This window comes from Chrysochloris asiatica, unplaced genomic scaffold, assembly GCF_000296735.1.
Source record: "Chrysochloris asiatica unplaced genomic scaffold, ChrAsi1.0 scaffold00030, whole genome shotgun sequence".
In the NCBI taxonomy this organism is placed as follows: domain Eukaryota; kingdom Metazoa; phylum Chordata; class Mammalia; order Afrosoricida; family Chrysochloridae; genus Chrysochloris; species Chrysochloris asiatica.
In genome coordinates, this window is record NW_006408548.1 from 6803764 (window position 1) to 6818632 (window position 14869).

The 14869-nt window shown below is 38.6% G+C and overlaps 1 protein-coding gene across 1 annotated transcript in view; it reads right to left on the reverse strand.

The window, feature by feature from the left end:
• Nucleotides 1-14869, reverse strand: part of LOC102819221 (TGF-beta receptor type-2-like) — a 101897-nt gene that overhangs the window by 55942 nt on the left and 31086 nt on the right. The window lies entirely within an intron of this gene.

The window sequence follows — 14869 nt, forward strand, 5'->3', positions numbered from 1 at the left end:
AAGAATTCCTTCATATCAGAACAGAATTTTTTCACATATGAAATTTGTAATGGAAGTCGTTGATTGTATGGAGGTATGTATATTTGTGGGGGGAGACAGATGAGTTAACTTCTTGCATTTATCAGTGATTATCATAAAACCCTCTTTTACATAAATCTTTACCATCCGATCAAGGAGCATACATTGGTTCATTGTATAGTTTGGGGTGCTAACAGCATAATGAAAAGTACCCTTAAGGAAATTAATTTATCTAGGTGAACAGATAATATGAGGCATGGTTCAGATGGGCAGATGGAGGTCACAGCCAAGCAGAATCATGAATTACAGACACAGTCAGTCAGTAAATGGTAAGGAGAAACCACTAGTGCAGCCATTCTTTTCCTGACCTGCACCCAAAGGGGCTATAATGGTCTTCTTGACCTGGGATTGGTTTTACTCATTTCTTTCTGCTGCCTGGATGAAAACCAGTTGATTAATCAACACTTACTGGGTGCTTCTTGATTCAATACCAAGCATTGCCAAGGCACTCGGGTAATGAAGGTCTAAATCTCACCATAAGGATCTTCCCTATTGCTACTTCTGTGACCTCACCTCTTACCTTCTTATCCAATATTCATGACATATTAGAACATATGATCCTTTCCTAGAATGGGCCAACTTCCTTCCTTCTTCACACCCTTTCATTATCTATTCCCTTTGTCTGGTTTCTTCTTGCCTTTATGATCTCTGGTTAAATGTCATCTCTTCATGCTAAAATTGTTGTTGCTAAGTACTCTCAAGTCAGTTCTGACCCATAGCGACCCTGTATAGAATTATCAAGGAACAGCTGGTGGGTTTGAACTACTGATCACAGTCCAGTGCTAATCCTACAGCGCCACACAGTAATTACCACATTATAGAACTGACTCTGCACAAACTGTCTTAATCTACCACATGATAGAACAAGATTTTGTACAGACTGTCTCAATTACTTGCTTATTAAAATCTATCCATCAAACTGTGAGCTCTGTGACATTAACTCCATGAGTCTTTACCTGCCTTGTTTACACAGTATATCTCTAGTCTCCAAAAGAGTCTGTCATAATGGAAGGTATCAAAAATATTGGTTGAATGAGTGAATGGGTAAAAGAAATGATAAAATAAATATATTTGACCCTTTATACTGCAGGAAGGAATACAGAACTTCCCTCAAATTAAGGGAGGGGGGAATATGATCATTTATGTGATGATTTGTATTCATTCAATAAAATAATAGATAGACTAATCTTTGCAATACACTAATTGCCAACTGACAGACTATTATAAAGTGTTAATGGATTGAACTGTGTCCCCACAAAATGTATGTGGAAATCCTAATCCCTATACCTATGCATTAAATATGGCCTTGTTGGGGAAAAAAGGTCAAGTCAGACATAAGTAGATTAGGTTCTATTCCTAAGCCCTTCAGAGTGGTGTCTTATAACAGGGGGAAAACAAACTAAAAGCGTCACACACAGGGAAGGACACCATGTATGGATCCATCTATAAGACAAAGAATGCCGAGAAATGCTCAGATGATTATGGTATTGGAGAAGAATATTACAAATATCCCAGTCTGCCAGAAGAAGAAGAGATTCGTATTGGAAGAAGTACAGACAAAATGCTCCAAGACTTCATCTCTCATACTTTGGACATTTTATCAGGAGGGTCCAAGCTCTGAAGAGGGACATCATGTTTGATAAGGTAAACCGTCAGTGAAAAAGAGGGAAACCCCCAATTAGAAGGACTGGCACAGTGGCAGCAACAAATGTAACAACGGTTGTGAGGAGGGTAAAGGACCAGGCAATGTTTCTTTCTGTTGTGCACTGGGACACTATGAGTCAGAAACGAATCCAAGGCACCTAACAACAACAACCACCATGACGGTGGAAGAGACAAGGACACAGCCTTCGACAGAGAAAGAGCACAGACCCACAAATGTACACTTCTACATAACTGTGAGAAAATAAATTCCTTTTTTTATCCTCCCAAGCCACTCAGTTTATGGTAATTTGTTATGGTGGCACTAGGAAACAAAGATTAAAAAGTATAACATGTCCTTTAGATCCCTTTCCTCAATGAAATCTATTCATATTAGTAATGATGATAATCAAGGGTAAGAATCAAATGGAGTAAGGTAAGGTTTGCTGTCGTTGTTAAGCACCATCGAGTTTGTTCAGACTCATAGTGACCCTGGTATAAGGTTTCCAAAAGGAGCTCTAGTAGCATAGTGGTTAAGGAATCGAGCTGCTAACTTCAAGGTCAGTAGTTTGAAACTACCAGCCCTTCCACAGGAAAAAGATGAGGCTTTCTGATCCTGTAAAGATTTACAGCCTCGGAAACCCTATGCAGGGTTGCTATGCATCAGAACTGATTCCACTGCACACTACCACCACCACCACCATAAGGTTTCCGAAGAGCAGCTGATGGGTTTGAACCGCTGACCTTGCAGTTGAGTGCTTATCCAACAGTGCCACACCAGGGTTCCAAGTTTAGGCTACAAGGGATTAATCAACAGACATGAATTAAATGACTGCATTATATGGTAGACTAAGAAAGACTGTGGACCAAGGCCACATTTAACACTAGATTAGTCACTGACCATTAGGAGGTAGGGAATGTGCCTCCCTGAGGGACAACCATTGCAGAAGCATGAAAAAAACTCCATCTCCCCATGACTGAGTGTGCTCCTACTTAAGGCCAAAGGAACAGTTTCACTGGTATTACACAGTCGCTTCCTGTCCTGTGAAATTTAGATTTCTGTCATTGATACTTTACTCTGCCATGTCATGTCTTTGCCACTTGGGCATAGCACCTGTTTTCTGGGTCTCTAAAAATATAAACATACATAAACTTAAGATTTGCTTTCTTGTGGCAGCATTAAATATAGAAGAAAAAAAAAAAAAAAAGCCATTCATCCCTCTCAGACCTCAAGTTCATTTCAGGAAGTATATTTTTAGGTAGCGAACTATTTTGAAATTCTCAATGTCTCCCAGGCCAAGAGCTCTATGTTTAGCTAAAAATACAGGCAGAAATGTTCTCTGAACATTGTGATAAATTTGGGACCAAAACAATAATGAAATGAAAATATATTTCTTATATGGTGGTTAGATTTGGGTCCATTTGCAAAACAACTATCTTAACCCAATAGGTTTGACTATAAGGCATTTGCCAAAGTACAATGAAGTTAGGCCATTTTTGGTTAATTTTATATATAAACAAATTACTTACGTATTTGTTTCCCTAGTATGTAGTATGTTTCAGACTAGTCCTGCTGTGACTTTGTAGGATGAACACTGGACTGCTAACCACAAGGTCAGCAGTTCAAATCCACCAGCCACTGTGAGATTGCTATGAGTCAGAATCGACTCAATGGTAAACAACATGTTTCAGACAAATATTTATTTGCTGGTTAGGAAGCTTTGTTTTTAAATATGAAATCAAACCTCCATAACTTAGTATGATTAGACTTTTGACATTTTAGTTTGTGATATATATCAGTATTGCTTAACTGTGGCCACACATTGGAATCACCTGGGGAACTTAAAAAAATCATGAAGTCTGGGTCTCATCTCCTTATATTCAGATTGTTTTGGAGGATGCCCTGGGCATCATGAGAAGTTCTCCAGGAGAACCCTGAAAAAACACAACATAAGACAAAAACGACAACCATTGCTGCCAAGACATATGGCAAACACACTTACTTCACATGGAGGGGCAGCCCCTCAAGACAACTAGAAGAATTTTCCTTCTGAAAAACATGCCCCTCAAAAGATTAGCTGTTTTACACCTCATATGGGAAGAAATGCTTTTCCAGACAAGCCAGACGTGTGAGCGAAGTGACAGGAGTCATGGGTAACAAGAAAGAAAGAAAAACAGATGACAGTGTTGCTGGAGGCAGCAGTGGTGGCCACAGAAGAGTAGACAAAAATAAGTGGTTTAGGTCTGATGCTTCCACATGACAAAGAATCAACAGTGAAGACACAAAAGAAATACAATCCAAAGAGAGGAAGAAGGGGGCTACCATGCTGCCCCATTCTAGGGGGCCTCATTTACATTGTAGTTTGTGCAAATGACGCTGCTGGAGGTGTACAGATGCACAATATGTGCTGGTTTATGAGGGGGACTAATGAAAAACACACTTAAAAAACTATTGAATTTTGGAAGAAAAAAAAGGCAAACTCCAGTTGTATCCCACACTTCAGTAATTGGAGGCATCAGGGATGTATACAAAGACATTTACTGCACACCATTGTGTGCCAGGCACAGTGCCTAAGTTATCTCAAATAACATCATCATAGTTACAGAGAGAGGTGAAATTTTTCTCCTTGTTACAGCAAACGTTACCGCTGCTAAGACTTATTTAGTTTGTCCAACATTTTTTTTTTTAACTTGAAAATGTTTATACAACGTATTTGTTGTTGTTGTTGTTAAGTGCCTTCGAGTCGGTTATACAACGTATAGTCATTATAATTCACTACCTGCTAACTGCTCTTCTTAACTATTCCCATTGACTCCTGACGACATAAACATTTCCAACCCTTCCTTTAAGTCTATTTCTCGTTCTGTTACACAAAGTGGGTATATGTATATTGGTGAGATTTGGTGGGAGTTAAGTTCAGGGGAAAAAGTGACTCCAAACCTTCTTTAGGGCCTTCTCTCTACTTACTGTAATAAAAGCTTTTATGAACTCATTCCTGAAGACATCATACATATAGATGTTGCTCATAGTTTCGAAGAGTTCACAGATGTCTAAAGGCTGATAAGCCCAGGTGAAGTATCCCAGATCTATGCCACAGTTTTCCAGAGCCACTGATAACATGCTAAGCAGTGCAGTACTAATCAGAGTGGTGTGGAGGACCAGTGGGAGCAGGTAGAAAGATGATCATTCACTGCTTGTACAATCACACCTGCACATTCCACTCCTCAGGAAATACAGCAGCAGGCATAGCCCCATGTATCAAACATCACCTTGGTGTTTAATACTTAGCATTTGTGAGGCCAAAGCAATGAAAGGGAAGTAAATGCATGTGGATAGCTAGAAACAGATAGGATGATTCTAAATAGCAACACAAGCCTAGAGCAAACTTCTAATCTAACTTTGAAATTACTTCCAATTCCAATTGTTAAATTATTTTCCTAAGTTTCTTTAGTCAAAATGTTCTCAAAGAAGTATATTTTAATGTCGGTAGACCTTCTGTGAGCAGCTGACCATCCTTAGGGAATATTCCACCCATAAGAGGCAAATTGCTTATCCATGATGTTCTCCAGAAAGGTGTTCCATTGAGAATGCCTGTCACCTAGAAAGTCATTCACTAAAGCACATGTACATGGGCAGCTTCTTTCAGCATGTGATAGTATCACATGGTTGATCATATTTCACTTCTCTTCAAACAAACCCATGAGTAATATCAAGAACTTCAGTCTAGATCATACTGCCTTCCTCATTTTCTGTCACATTTCCCCAAACTCACTGTCTAGAGACAGCAGTTCCAGATCTTGAGAATATGAATTAACTGCTTAATTGTGTCTATTTCTGAAGTAGTATGACTATCTTTGTTTGCGGGTCAAAGGTGAAGACTGAAAGAAGCTTTAAAGTTATTCCAGAAAAAGATTAGGAAATTAGGATATACATTCTTAGTTCCTATCTTTGGAGTGATGTCTACTATTAACTGAACTTTTAGGTAAACAATTGTTGTTGTGAGGTGCTTGTATAGGGTTCCAAGGAATAGCATTCAAGATTTCATAAATAATCCTAAACTCTTTGCTAGAAATTAACTCATATATCTTTATGTCCTTGCATTATCTACTTTTGTTTTCTGGCCGTCTGTACTTTGGGGTATCTAAAAATTCATTTTGAAATACAAAGTCTGCATTTCAAACTCATCAGCCATTCCTCAGAAACCCTATACAGGGTTACTATGAGTCAGAACCAACTAGATGGCATTAAAAACACTACAAGAATCCGTTCATTACATAAGCACATGAGGATATCTTGCTTCCTGCTCTATATAGCCATAGCAGGACTACTAAAATTGATACACATGATATTATATGTGAGAACTTAGGCACCATACCTAGCACACAGTAGTGTTCAAAGAATTGTCTATGGCAACTGATAATCAGAACCACCAATGCCTGAGAGCAGTGCTTCTCAAATGTTAATACGCACACAAATCCTTTGGGAATATCGTTAACTGGTAGGTCTGAGGTAGTAAAGTGGATTCCAAAGCATGCCAATATTACAGGCCTAGCACACTGTGAATAGAAAGGTTTGGGAGAACCCAATTTTGAATGCAGAGTCCAGTCACAGGTGATACTAATTCTGCAGGTTAACTACATGGTGAATAGGATGGCTTTAGAGAATGCAGTGTTAACTTGCCATTATTTCCTTCTCCAATCATTTTGGATCTAGCAAAATTCAATACATGATCCTCACCTTTTTACCTTTCTCTCATCTCATCACTCTATGTGCATTTCTCTTGAGCTTGTCATCTTAGACAATCACAGGCCCAGAGGCACTGATCACCAGCCATATGGGTCTAGAATTGAAAGACTTGTTCTCTGAAAGAAGGCTTTAATTGCAGTTGGCATTTCAGAGCCAGACACTGAGACAACCATCTGGCAGACATCCACCAAGGTCTGTGATGTTGGCAGAAAACACCCGAAGGCCCTGGAAACCAGGTGGGACAAGTAAGTCTATTGGCCTGTTACACACATCCTCTGAGTCAGAACAAAGAAGCACATCAAGCAACCTAGGAGGATTCCCTCCGTGACATTCCCAAGTGATTGCTTCCCTCATCAAATACTCTGGCCAACTGAAAACAAACAAGAAAAAACCCCATGATTGAGTCAAATAATACTGATTGTTTTACAAGTAGTTCATTTCTCTGAACATCTAATGCATATTTAGAACTTATGATGCAGAACATTGTTTTCATTTTAAAAATGTGTTTGGACTAAATTTCCCTAAGTAATTATAAATAACTTGAGAGCAGAATGGTATTCAATTATAACTATCTTATAATTCCTGCAGGAGCTCTGGTAGCATAGTGGTTATGAATCGGGCTGCTAATCTTATGGTCAGCAGTTCGAAACTACCAGCTGTTCCGTGGGAGAAAGATGAGGCTTTCTGCTCATGTAAAGATTTACAGCCTCGGAAACCCTGTACAGGGTCACTATGAGTCGGGAACCAACTCCACGGCACATAACAACAACAACAACAACAACAACAGTAATTCCTGCAATGTATATAGTTAAGTACTCAATAAATGTCAGAAGAATTTTAAATCATTATCAGTGCCTGTTTGAAATGAATGATGCCTCCCATAAGTTCCCTACAATGTTGTTCAAAAATAAAACACTGCTTTAAATACTAGTTCCCATTCATCCCACTAGAGAATAAAGACTGCTTAAAATCAATGTATATCAACCTATCGTTATTAAGAGAAATGCAAATTAAAACGACACACCATTATTTAAGTATCTCATAATGAAAAAAAAATCAAGTCTGATAAACAACTGCGTTTTAAACTGTGGCTGTATACACTGATATCATGTCTCTGGTGTATATGTCAATGATATTTACAAAAACAAGAAACACAAATAGCTTTCACCTAGCACTTTCAAGTCTAAGAATTTATTCACTAATAGATTTATTGTCATATTATTTATAAAAGCAAAGAACAGCAAAAAATCTAAATGTTCATCAGAAGAGGACTACTAAAGAATATTAGGGCACATATGAAAAAAGGAGTAAAATAAAACAAATTTTTAAAATGGGAAGCAGCTCCATGTAGATATCTTTATAAAAGTTGGAGCCCAGGTTATAGGATTCAATTCATAAAGTAAGGGGTAGAGCCGGGACCTAAGCTGCATATTGTCTACAACCTCTCCATCTTTGATCACCTACTTCTGCCCCAGGAGGATGAACTTTATGGACTACGTCAACTGACTCCGTTGCCATTAAATTTCTATTAGGTTTGTCCAGTGGGAAAACGCAACAGGATGTCAGAGGGGCAGAAGAGAGTGTATTTGGGCTATATGTTACCCTGGCTCCCTCCCTGTGGAGTTTCCTCCAGCTGGCTGAGTCTTCAATTGAAGAACACAGCTTCACTCAGTTGTAGACGCTCTTCTCCTCTCGCCTTGACCTTTTGGCCTAGGAAGTCAAGTCAGCTACCTCTAGTCCTGGGGAACTGCACGATTCCTGTGGTTTTTCATACCCTGTCATATTTTTGTTAAAACCCACTGCCGTTGAGTTGACTCCAACTAATAATGACCCTACAATGACCTTTATAAATAGTTCCTTTATTATGCTCTTCTCCTGTCATCTCTATGCAAGTGTGCTGCTGGAATGCTGATACACCACCGTGTGTGTCAAGTGTAGTGTGTGTATATGGTTGTGTATGCAGCAGACTTTCTTTGGGAGAAGATTTAAAGAACATGTGAATGTTCTATACGAGAAGAAAATGTTTTGGCCAAGAAACAGAGGTAGGAAAGCAACTTTTTACTTCATGACTTTTGTCACTTTAAAAGTTTTCTGTCATAGAAACATATTCCTTAAATTATTTCACTTAAAATAAATGAATTTTAAAAAGCAAGTCATAGTCTATCATGGCAGATATGACTGTTGTTGTAAACTGCAAGTCAATGCCGACCCATAACTACCGTATGAGACAGAGTTGACTAGTCTCACAGTACTTCTAGGCTGTAATATTGCTGGGAGCAAATCACCAGCTCTTTGTTCTTATAGAGTGGCTATGTGTTCAAATCCCCAAGCTTTCAGTTAGCCTCCAAAGCATTCCTCCAAGTCACACAGTCCCTGGGGCACTAGGACCAGTACTAGAGAAATCCTCTTTAGCTAACAAGCCGTACATAGTGTGAGCCCAAAAGAAACAGAGACAGGTGCCACTTCTCCTACTTTTAAATAATACTTTTTATAAACCTTTCTAGGATGACATAATCAATACTCAGAAATCTTTTTTTTAAGTGACACTGAAGTCATTCTAGTCAAAAACACAGTAAGATGTTATATGGCTAACAATCTAGTTTGAGAGGCAAAATGGACAAATGCAATCAAATGTGAATCAGTTACTTGCCTTCAATTCCAAACATGAGGTGGGAAGTGGAGAAATAACTGATACAGGGTTATCAAGCGTCATGAGAGAGTCAGACCTTGAAAGGTGGTAGCTTTCAGAGGCAGAATAAGAAAAGAAAGTCAGCCTGGGTTGAAAGCATAGCTTGGGCAAGGAGATACTAGACCGAACGAGCAAGCACAGAATTTGAAGGCCAGATTTCTGAAGACAGTGCAGCATTCAACAAGCTTGCATCCTCCATTTCACAGATGGAAGGCGGAGGCACATGATGTATATTGCTAATAGGATTGCCTTAGCCAAAACTAGATTTAAAAGAGGCAAGGAGCTCTGAGGAGACATGGACAAAGTGTCATCAGAAGCATAACAACCAAGAATAGAATCCCAGATTTTGTATACCTAAACTCTATTATAGAAATATTCTCTTCTAAAAATCATCCAAATAACTTGGTACCTAACCTAGTTTAAAAGCTTAATAATGAGGGGCTGGAAAAGACATCACTGCAACTAGGGAACCTTCATGTAACTAACGTAGTGGTTACGAATCGGGCTGCGGAACTCAAGGTCAGCAGTTCGAAACTACCAGCTTCTCTGCGGGAGAAAGATGAGGCTTTCTGCTCCTATAAAGATTTACAGCCTCAGAAACCCTGTTCAGGGTCGCTATGAGTTGGAACGGTTGGCAATTACAAATGAACTGGGGAAAGAGGTATGTTTGTGTGTTTTCCCCCTATTTTGAGTTGTTCAACTGAGGAAATTAAGCTTTGTGAGTTTGGTTTCAGGAGCCTTTTTGACTCATGCTTTTGAGTTGTGGTGTTGGAGGAAAATATTGGAAGTGCCATGGGCTGCCAAAAGAACAGATCTGTGTTGAAAAAAGTGCAGCCAGAGTACTCCTTGGATGCCAAGATGGCCAAACTTCGTCTCTCATATTTTGGACATATTGTCAGGGGAGACCAGTTACTGGAGATGGATATCATGTTTGGTAAGGTGGAGGGTCAGAGAATAAGAGGAATACCCCCAGTGAGATGGATTGGCAAAGTGGCAGCATCAATGAGCTCAAGCTTGGCAACAATTATGAGGTTGGCCCAGGACTGGGAAGTGTTTTGTTCTGTTGTTCATAGGGTCGCTATGAGTCAGTACCAACTCAATGGCACCTAACAACAACAACAACATGTACTTTAAGCAAACTGGATAAATAAAAATCTGTATTCTCCAAACAGGTAATTTAAGGGATTAAAAATAACTATGTTTCAAAAGAATTTATCCACTGGGATATTTTAAATTGAGAACTAGACTGTGTTTTTATACTAGGATTTCTTTTTTTTAATTTGATTTGCAAGGCAATTTTAAAGAAGTCATCTACAGAATAAAACAGGCTATAGTGAAATGGAAACTAAGTAGCTTTAACTAGTGACAAACAAAATAACTAAGCTGTAATTTCAATAACATACTTACTATACCTGTTTAACACCCTCCAACCCAAATACATCCAACATGCACACTTTTCATGCTTACCCCTGGATTTCTTGGATGCTTGAGAAATGAAGTACAATTTGAATTTTCCAAAAACTTGCTGAATTCACCTTTTGTTTTTTTTTTTAAGGGTGAGGGAATACGAATTCCAGGATCAGCTCTCATATTAAAAAGTAAACCAAAAACTTCCATCGAATAGATTCCAAATTATAGCATCCCAGTGTAGAATTTCTGACACTGTAAATCTTTATTTACAGAAGCTGACAGCCTCATCTTTCTCCCATGGAGTGGCTGGTGGGTCTGAACCATGAACCTTGGGATTAGCAGCCCAGTGCTTACTCTATAGTGCTACCAGAACTCGTTAGGTCATATATAAGGGGACAAAATCCAAACATTCAAAAGGATTCTTGCAGATGGAAATAATGACATTATTGCCAAAGGCAATATGTTAGTTATTATTTATTTCAAAATACTAGCATTCCTTGCCATATGCCAAAAGCTAAAATGCCTTGGGCTTTCTTATCTTCTTTCATCTTTAATAGGAATTTTGTGGCAAAAATTCACTACTTTTGAAAGATGGAATAAGGTGAGCAGTTGTAAAGAATACCATAGTCAATTCTTGTTACTTTTAGTGTTTCATTTATACAGCAAATTTCACTACATTTTATACAGCAAATCCTGATTTGGAATTAAAGCTGAGGCTATGGAAAAGAGAAAGCCAGATGAAAAAAATGAAGGCAGATCAATGCAAACAAGTTAGTATACCAAGTAAGGGAGTATATGGCAACGTGGCTTTCATGGACTTTTGGAAATAATAACTTTATTCTTGTTCTGGGAAATCCTTTAAAGCTGATATTTTACATCAAATGATAACAACTAAGAAAATACTTCTTTCTCAGTTGATATAACTGGGATGGAGTGCTGCAACAACAAGAATAATAACCCAGGCATTATTGAAAATAAAAGATCATTAACTGACTTTCTTGGTGACATTCAAAAGAGAATTGGTAAATAGCATGGTCTGCAACAGGCAAGAGCAAACAAGTTAGCAAGTTTTATGGCATTCCGATTAGGGTAAAATAATTTGTGGCTTACCAGAAAAAAGTAAGTCTACATACACAAATATGTATTAGTCATCTGCTTCTATTAAAACTCTTGTGGAAAAGGCAAAGAGTATAAGACAAGATTCTTTAACTCGGGATGCTTATGTTCTTGTGGGGAAACGTCGGGATGAAAGAATGTGTATGGCACCTACATAAAGAGATTTGGAAATGAGAAAGGTCTGGATGAAGAGGTACTCGTGTTTCATTCAGTTATTATTTTAAGATTTAAGCAATACTTATCTCAAAGTGATGAGACATCTTAATGTACAATACAAAAAAATTTAAACAAATTTAAAAGTGTGGCAATAAGAGAAACACAGCTGAGATGTGTCATTTGCTTCAACTAAGCCTGAACTTGGAGTCCTGGTGTGGTGCTTTGGGTTAATGTGCTAGAATGCAAAATCTGTTTAAACTGTAAGGTTGGTGGCTGAAGTTCACCAACCACTCCTTGGAAACCCTATACACAGTTACTATGGGTCTGACCCGACTCTACGGCACTTAAAGCCTGAACTTTGGTTTGAGTATCAGTTTCCTGTGAGATCAGGCTTTTCCCTGATGTATTGCTCTGTGTCCCGGTGCATGCACAGCACCTACTCTACAGGTTTTCAATTATAGTTTTAAGAAATTTGTGAATATATGGGTCAGAGCCGGTGATCCCCATATTCACCCTTGTGGAAAGGGCTAGGAATACTTCTATATTCAGGGGAGTACAATCGCTATAGTGTGCTGTAAGGAGGGATATAGTGAAGTTCATGGTGCTTGGTTTCTGTCAATGAAAAGACTGGGCTGAGAGAAGGTACACCTGTGATTACTATGTGGGAGTACACACGCTGGGTACAGCCCATGGATGTTTTTTGTTTGATCTAAACACTTTTCTGTTTAAAATGGGAGACAAGCTTTAAAATGAGGAGATTACACATAGAAATCTGGATTTCCAACTTTACTAACAACCGTTAGTAACAACATTACTAACATCACCCTACAGCAACAGCTAGATGCAAGGTAAAACACCTACGCTTGGCCTCATCTCCGTCCTTCCCTTTTGTCTTCTAGATTCCTGGCTTTGGGGGACATCAGAATTTTTACTATTAGTGACTATTTAACACTTCCATTCAATTCTCTCTTTCAATATTAGGGATTGTTGTTGTTGTTGTTGTTGTTAGGTGCCATCGAGTTGGTACCAATGCATAACGACCTTATGCACAGCAGAACGAAACACTGCCTGATCCTGGGCCAACCTCACTACTATTGCCACGCTTGAGTCCATCAATGCTGCCACTTGGCCAATCCATCTCGTTGGGGGGTCTTCCTTTCTTTCTCTGTCCCTCCACCTTACCAAACATGATATCCTTCTCCAGCGACTGGTCCCTCCTGACAATATGTCCTAAGTATGAGAGATGAAGTTTGGCCATTTTGGCCTCCAAGGAGCACTATGGCTGGACTTATTATAAAACGGATCTATTGGTTCTCACCTGGGATGTAAAAATCATTAATTCTCTAAGTGGATATTTTCTACTAAGGATTTAATTCTCTAATGTGGATATTCATATTTCAGTTCAAATAAAAGTGCTATATAATTTCAAAATCAGATTTGTGTACAATATTATTATTGTATTACTATTACTACCACCATTTATTGAATGCAGAGCAAATACATAGTCTAGTGCTAAGTTTGGTAGTGAATGTTTCATTTACTCATCACAACAAGCATGTAATTTGTCATCAGCATTTTATATAAGGGGAAGTTGGGGTCAAAGAGGTAAAAGCATTATCTAAATTTAATAAGAGACATCTAGTGAGAGACAAAGCCATGGATCACATGGAAGCTCTTGCCCTTCCATTACAAAGGAAGGCAAAATCATTGGGTATGAACTGTGGAAATTGAGGGGAACGTGTCCAGGCAGGGTGAAGAGTACGTTTCTTAGTAAAAAAAAGCTTTGATTCTTTGCAATTACTTCTCTAATTTTAGGAGATAAATATATAACAAGCACAGCTTTATGAAATCCAAGTTTTGGCACCAAAGACTGAATTCAATGTGTCTGATTTCAGGCTCTGCCAAGTATGAGCTGTAAGACTATGGGTGAGTCACTTAACTTCTCAGAACCTCCGTAATGCTACCTTGTATAGTTAAAATGGGGAGTAAAAATACTCGTCATTCATGTGAAAACCTCTACACAATACATAGTGCCAAGCAAGGATTCTCTCACCAAAGAAAATTACAGGAAAGATACGACAAGATAATTAAGTTTGGTAAATCTATTCCTACTTGCCAATAGAATATAGCAGTTTGATGACTTCTTAAACAAAATTGGGAAATTTGAGTAAATTGTTGTTGTTGTGTGCCGTGGAGTCGGTTCCGACTCATAGCAATCCTACACAGGGTTTCCAAGGCTGTATATCTTTACAGGAGCAGACTGCCTCATCTTTGCCCCGCAGAACCGCTGGTAGTTTCGAACTGCTGACCTTGCAGCTCACAGCCCATTTCGTAATCACTACGCTAGACACACTGAAATACAATAATTGTTACTTACTGTGGTCAAAAGCTTTCAAAACAATATAATAGAATCACTCATTGATAGAACGAAATTCCCAAGAGTGTTTAAGTTCCTTAAACAATACTTTTAGAACTAAAAAATAATCCTAGTATGAAATATTATTTCACCAGCTCAGGTCTGGCAAATATGCTGCAACTTAAGGATCAAGTTTAATTTTCAAATCCTCTGATGACTTGCACATTATCAGGCAAGTGCTGGTCTACTCTGGCTTTGAGACACTCTGTGTGCTGTTTGGCAACATGCTAATAAAATTAGTGAGTCTGAAATGCAGAGATGGGGAGGCAATAAAGGCCGTATGATTGTGGAATTCTAAAATGCTGAAATAAAGTTATGTTGGCTTTCCTTCTCAAGGAAATAAAGCCAGTACATTCTGATTCATAGCTGATTTGGAGAATATGAGCAACACTTTTATTAGATTAAAAAAATATTGAGTTAACAAGAAGTGTTATGTGCTATCCAGATAGATAGAAAACAAATGTCCTTAATCTCCCCATCCTTGAAGTCATTCGATCAAGTAAGCGTTGTTGTTGTTGTTGTTAGGTGCCATCGAGTCGATACCAACCCATAGCGAACTTATGTACAGCAGAACAAAACACTGCCCGATCCTGTGCCAACCTCACTACTGTTGCCA